Source organism: Lactuca virosa, chromosome 8 (genome assembly GCF_052849685.1).
Source record: "Lactuca virosa cultivar CGN04683 chromosome 8, Lactuca_virosa_CGN04683_v6, whole genome shotgun sequence".
NCBI classification, from domain to species: domain Eukaryota; kingdom Viridiplantae; phylum Streptophyta; class Magnoliopsida; order Asterales; family Asteraceae; genus Lactuca; species Lactuca virosa.
In genome coordinates, this window is record NC_136433.1 from 294,863,356 (window position 1) to 294,870,499 (window position 7,144).

General features: G+C 36.6%; 1 long non-coding RNA gene across 2 annotated transcripts; it reads left to right on the top strand.

Moving 5' to 3' along the window:
* Positions 1-1,138: 1,138 nt before the first annotated feature.
* LOC145133472 (uncharacterized) lies at positions 1,139-3,599 on the top strand. 2 transcript variants are annotated; one of them, XR_013718591.1, is made up of 7 exons: positions 1,139-1,624; positions 1,705-1,905; positions 2,003-2,177; positions 2,257-2,300; positions 2,385-2,428; positions 3,039-3,131; positions 3,394-3,599. It is a non-coding gene; the product is annotated as an uncharacterized LOC145133472 (long non-coding RNA). The 2 variants fall into 2 exon arrangements; XR_013718590.1 differs by having other exon boundaries at positions 1,705-2,177.
* Positions 3,600-7,144: the final 3,545 nt, after the last annotated feature.

A 7,144-nucleotide genomic window follows, 5' to 3' on the forward strand; every position in this document is an offset into this window, starting at 1 on the left:
GTTACATTAATTACGCTTAATTCATAACATATATATATATATATATATATATATATATATATATATATATATATATATACTTGTCAAATGTATTATGGTTACATGAGAATCCACAATTTCGACCATTCACTTGGAGATCAGTTAGATTTTCTTTCCAAGATATCTAAGGGAGGAGGGAGTCATTCCCTCCCAACCCACTGAACCTAGTGCCACATCACTTTTTCTTTTTTATTTTTCATCATCTTTCCAAACCCACAACACACAGAAACCCTATCTTTTTGAACTCACTCAACTCATTCAATTAAAAAAAATACAAAACAATCAAAGAAAAAATTTTAATTAGCAATAGAGTTACTGGCGGTATCACTTCCGCTTCAACGGGTTGGTTAATTGGTTGCACTAACCCACTTCATCGTCTCTCTCTACTTTCTGTCTCTCATTTTCTCTTGTACCATGTGTTTTAAAACTTGTAACTTAGTTGTTTTGAATTTTTTTTAATCGAGTGGGTTGAGTGGGTTTAGAAAGATAAGATTTCCGTGTGCTGTGGGTTGGGAAAGATGAAGAAAAAGAAGAGACAATAATTGATGTGACAGTGGGTTCAGTGGGTTGGGAGGGAACGACTCCCTCCTCCCTAAGAGGTAAAATCTAAAACCTTAGCTAAATAACATATATATATATATATATATATATATATATATATATATATATATATATATATATATAAACTTTCCCAAGTTATAATCGAGTGCTTAAATCTTTAAAGTCACATTTTTAAGAACTTATTTGTCCAGTTCATGGAAATCAATATAAAAAAATTCAACCTTACCGATCAATTTGTTCACAAGTAAACGAAACATAATTGGCATTGGCGAACTTGGAAAGTTTGTTTCCGCATACATCTCCAATTGATGCATGTGAAACGACAAAGAAACAAATATAAATAAAGTAAAGAGCAAGGTTAGTCATGAAAATATAAAAACTTTGAACACATAATTAATAAAGAGGATATTTCGAGGAAAATTAAAGCAAAACTAAAAAATAGAGTGTCATAACCCAAGAGAAGATGAATACATAATTCTTTTTGACATTTCCTGAGTTAAACCACATAAATGCGATTAATCAATTTATAATACTATTAATTAATAAGTTCCCTTATGCACAGTATTTTTATTCTATTGGACCGAACCCACCGATCAGCCACCGACCGGCCACCGCTTTTTTGTTTCTGGATATTCCTACGTTCTCCGGTTTACACCTTCTCCATTTACTATCGTCTGTGCTTTCTTTCTTGCTTTCTTCCGCTTTTCTACGGTTTATGTTTGTAGTGTTCATGTTATTTTCTTCTACCCAGAAGATCGCTACCCTACTCCATCTCCATCTTTTCCGTTTACAGATCCGGATGGGACTGTCTTTCCCTCTTCTGCTTCATCTGCTTCGAATCAACTCACCCGACTCATAGTCAAGTAACAAAAGCCCTAAGGTTGATTTCTATCCTCTGCATATCCATCTTCACTCTCAACTGTAAAGTAGTTCGCCGATATGTCTTTTGCACTACCAACAATACCCTCCGACGATTGATGGACAATCTGTGCCCAACGATGGCGCTCTTCGCCTTGTATCATAGGTTTGTTTCTAACGCCTTCATGCAAATCATCTTCATCTGAATCTTTCTTTTCTAACTTTGATTTCATTTTTTCCCCACAGCTGTCAGTAGGAATCGATGGGAACTCGGGTTCGATTGAGGGGCCAAAGACATACTACAGATATGTATTCATCCGTATTTCCTTTCGATTTCAATTTCTAATTTTGATTTTACGACCGAATTTGACCTAATTTTCATCATGTTGCCATAGAACTACAATAATTGTTTGCTCCTCAATCCTTGATACCTCTTAGCGATTTCTGGTGCATACCCCCATCGACTTTGATGCCTATTGCTTCATTCATTTTTTTTCATTTGCCTTTGTAAAATCATCATCAACTGATGACAAAGACAACGCAGGTTTGGGGGTTCTTTTATCAGTAAAGAATGTTACCATACAATTTTGCAATAGAACATTTAAATTGGTTAAGCTCATACACAACAATTACAAGGGGATCAGTTTCGTCCCGATGCTTCTGGTTCAGTTCAAACACAACAATGACACGGCTTCCCTACTACCCACAATAATTTACAGGTATCAGTTTTGTTGTTATGCACGGTAACTGTTTGATGAAATGCATGACACATGTTTTGTGTAATGGGATTTTTTGAAGTTATAGAAAACCTTACACCTGAAGTACAACTCGAAGATCAAATGGTAATTGCACATTTATACTGCATGTTATTTGTTAAAGTAATATTTTTTGCTTATGGGATGATTGTCTAAATCTATTTTCGACAGCGTATATAGCCGACAACATGTTTGTTGAAATAGCTCTACACAAGGTAAACCTGCTTCCATGTTATCTCTTTCATACCTAATTTAATTATTTGATTAATATTCAAACATATTTATTGATTAAATGTGTGAATGAAATTTTGTTCTTATATAAGATGTGTTCGTTGGGTTGATTAGAGGGTTAAATCATGGAAACAATCATCTGTAACCAATTCCTTTCCATTTAGAAATACTATTTGGGTGTTCAAATCTCATTTTTTTTTTCTGTTAGATGATACTCTTCTCTTATAACCTCATCAGCTTAAGTATTTCGTCTCATTTTAGGAAAGTTTGTTCTTTTTGTTCGCTTTGGTTCCTTTTTTGTGTGAGTATTTTAGTGATGTTTAAAAAAGAAATCCTGACATTTGTTGTGTTAAAACCATCTAAGTTGATCAATAGCAACGTGATCCCTGTCTGTAAAAATTAAGACTTTTTTAAGTTAGTGAAGAAAAGAAGAGGTAATTTTTGATTTTTTTTTTTAAAATTTGTTTTAGTGTATTACTTGGAATTTCATTTTTTTGACGAGTCAAATTAATTCCAGGCGTTGATTCTGGATTCCTTTTGACATTTCTTAACTCAAGTTCATAGTTGTGATTTAGGAATTCTTCCATTTGACAGGAAATTTGAAGTGCATGATGTCAGATAGCATATGTGGGATCTATTAAACACCTCATTTCCATGATTTTCCCTGCTTGGTTCTTTATGTATTGAGTAAGAGATAAACACCCATAATCCCATATATAGCTTACTAGATTAAGTTTTTGTCCACCTTAATCGCTTTAAGTTAAAAAAAAAATTAAATTGCTAAAATAGCAATGTACTTTCCTCTGTTTTACAAATATGAGCAACATACTTTAGTTTTAAGTTTTATCCTGTAATACCATCATACCTTTAATTTTCCAACCAATTTAATCAATACATGCTTTTTTATTCCTTACCGAGAATGTTGACGTTGCATTTCTTATGTTGACAGGACTGCCACATAATCTTACACATAATGGCAATGCCTTATGCACAGGAAGTTAAGATACAACTATTAAGGTTAGAATTAGATCAAACAAACTCTGGAATCTTCGATTCCTTTCCTATTTTGTAACATAGTTAGGAGATAGATCCTATAAACTTTGAAAAGTGACTCAGGTTAATTCATACGTTTATTATTTATTTTAGACAAAATTACAAAAATGGTCCCTGTGGTATGCAAATTTTTGGGGTTTTAGTCCAAACCTCGAGTTTTTTGGATTTATGGTCCTTTTGGAGGGGTTTGTATGTGAAAATAGTCCCTCCGAAAATTGAAATGACTATAATACCCTTGGGTATATATTTTTCATTTTTCTTAAAATTTAATATTTATTTATTTATTTTAACAATTAAAAAAATAATAGAGGACCCACCTCTCTCTCTCTCTCTCTCTCTCTCTCTCTCTCTCTCTCTCTCTCTCTCTCTCTCTCTCTCTCAGTAAAAGTCAACCTTCCCCATTGAAGAGGTGCAGAAAATTCTTTCTCTCTGAACCAGATTGGAGGTACGCTGGAAGAGTGAAAAAGACTGAAATGGGTGTTTGTTCTTGAGCTAAGTCGCTGCTGCCATAAACCACCCTTCCCTCACCATTGTTGGACCAAAAACCGCCACCACCTCACTTCTCCCCCTTTCCTCTCGTTAAATTCTGTCAAGAACTGAAAAGGGAACCAAAAGTGGCCAAGAATTGCCACCCTTGACCACCCAGTGCCACCGGGAACCACTAGAAGTCGTCGCCAGCATCCACCATCGTGTTCCCTTGGGCTACCAACGTAAACCACATCCACCCATTACCACCATTCCGGAACAGAAACAAAAACAGAACAGCAAAAGGCCACCGGAGCAGCCTCCCGCCACATACCGCCGCCGCTCCACACTGCAGTCCAGCCACCACCCAGATACTTTGAAGGTTGAACCATGAATTTGATCATGGAAACAACGTTCCAGGGATATAGGACCATCGATTTGATATTAATTATGTAACAATCGGAGTACCAAACTAAAACCGGGAATTGGGAAAACACCAAATGAAGATTAGGATATAGAAGAATCTAATTAGGGTTGGAGAACACATACAAATTAACAATCGGAGTACCAAACTCGTCACTGCAGTCCAGCGACCACCTTCGTCTAGTCCTCTTCTTCTTTCTTCTTCTTTTGTCTTCCCCCAGCCCCCAAATCCCCACATTCTCCCCCGTTTTGACTCCTGATCATTCTTCAGAAAACAATTTAAAGATAAAATTGAACAATTATACTAACAAGAACAGCAACAGATTACTTAAAGGTACAAACTCTGCCAGAGAGAGATATAGAGAGAGGCATATGAACGAGGTTTGGGTCGGCGGTGGGTTTACACAGGAGAGAGAGAGAGAGAGAGAGAGAGAGAGAGAGAGAGAGAGAGAGAGAGAGAGAGAGAGAGAGAGAGAGAGAGAGAGAGAGAGAGAGAGAGAGAGAGAGAGAGAGAGAGAGACCCCAAATTAGGTAATTATTTTATTTTTCATTTAAATTAAATACAAAAAGCATAAAAAAAATATATCAGAAGGGCATAATAGTCTTTTCAATTTAGTGAAGGACTAAAAATGCAAAGAAACTAGCTCAAAAGGACCACCAATCCAAAAAAGTCGTAGTTTAGACTAAAACCCCAAAAATTTGCGTACCACAGGGACCATTTTTGCAATTTTGTCTTTATTTTAAGGAAACTTGGAAGAAATAATATAATGGTTTTTTGGTGTCTGATGAACACGTGAGTCCGGGCTAATGCAACATGATTATAGTTATGATCAAACACTTTGAAATATTATAATTAATAGGGTAGTTTTTTCAAAGTATAACATCCTAATTTAAAAAAAATGAAATGACAGAATTGGCCATAATATGAATTACTCTTACTTTTTTATTTACATATCTATGTTTTTGCATTTCTTGGATTTACATCTTACATTTAGTTTTCTTGCCAAAAAGTTTATACAAAGAAATATTAAACCTATATACTCTACTTTCTGGAATATTGATGTAACATTGGATCTTCAAGAAAATTATTTTTTAAAAAGTCATTTCTTACTTTCATTTATATTTCTTATTTTTTGTTCTTTTTAAATTACTTTAATGTCCGAGAGGCCCAAGATCTCATACAAACAGCTCAGACGAAGCTACAAAAAGGATACATCATGAATGACCATTCTTGCACTATCATCTCCACAGCACCAGCACAAGAAGAATACAAAACCCTGAAGAACATCCTTAAAGAGGCAAAATCGGACGACCTGTCCATGGAAGACAATATCGCATTCATGATTGGATCAATCCATAAGAGGATCTCAATTTACAAACATCTGATGAAAAACAAATCCGCTAGTTAGATGAAGTTTCCTTTCCAATAAATAAATGAATAAACTATATCACTTAATCTAAATCCGACCCCCGCAATGACGGGGGCACTTTTCTTTCAAACAAAATTAAAAGAAAGGAACTTTTTTTCCGACTATGATCCCACACTCATTAACTCAACAATCATAAATTCATACCCAGGTCAGATACAACCACCCAACTACATTTGAAATAGCAAGGGCCCATTCGCTATATCAACATCCATGACCCACCCAAAAGCAATTAACGAATGTGAGGACCAATTTCATGAAAACCCTTATAGAAAACAATAACTAAATCAAGAAAACAGAAATTTGCAGCCCCTTCTTGACTTAAATAAGATGAGGGTAGTGAAGATGAAAATGGTGATCGGTTTGCGATGATGGACAAATTTAGAAAATTGGGATTGGTTTGTGATGATGAACAAATTCGAAAATGTAACATCCGGATTTCCAGGTATGATAAAATGAGTATTTATTTTCGAAGTTATAAGGAGTGACTCGACGAGTTGGCGCCTTAACTCGTCGAGTAGGATCGCGGCTTGGTGACGTGGAAAATGAATGGACTCGACGAGTCGGCAAGCTGACTCGCCGAGTCAGCGCTGTTAACAGAAACCCTAATTCTCTCGGGTCTGGGCCTATTTAAAGGCACTTATAGCCTCCTTGGCCCCTTCCCATCAGTGTCTTCGTCCCTTGAGAGAAACCCTAGAGTTATTTGTGAGCTAAAGGGGAGAGAGAGGCTAATTGGAGGTCATTTCTTTGAGAAGAAGGTCAAGGGTGTTGCAAGGATCTCAGAGGAGAGTTGGTGGATCAGTTTCATCTTCATTTCAAGCTTCAGATCTGGTACAAGCTCTTGTCTCCCTTATGTTTGAGTAGATTTTCCTTGGTGGTTAAGTTAGGGCTTGTATCACCTTATTGATGGGGTTTGGGTGCATCCAAACCCTTTTTCGAGTTATTTTGTAGATCTGGACCTTATGAGGTCCAGAGAACCTGAAAGTAGGCGGCCATGAAGGAGTAACCTTGGAGCTTTGAAGCTATGAAGCTTCAATGGAGTCATAATGATGTATAGAGCAAAATACACCATGCATGAGCCTCAAGTTCAGACCTTTACGTGACTTTTGGGTGCTAGAAGGCCAGATCTATAAGTTAGAGAAATAGATCTGACCTCAGAAGGTCGAATGAGTGTTGCCATGGAAGAAACTCGTCGAGTCCATAAGGGAACTCGACGAGTCGGATCGGGTTGCCCCGCGATTCATGGCCAGAGGTAACCCGTCGAGTGGAAGGTTCACACGACGAGTCGAGTGAGGCTTTAGAAGGATCCAGAGGACACGCTTGGACTCGCCG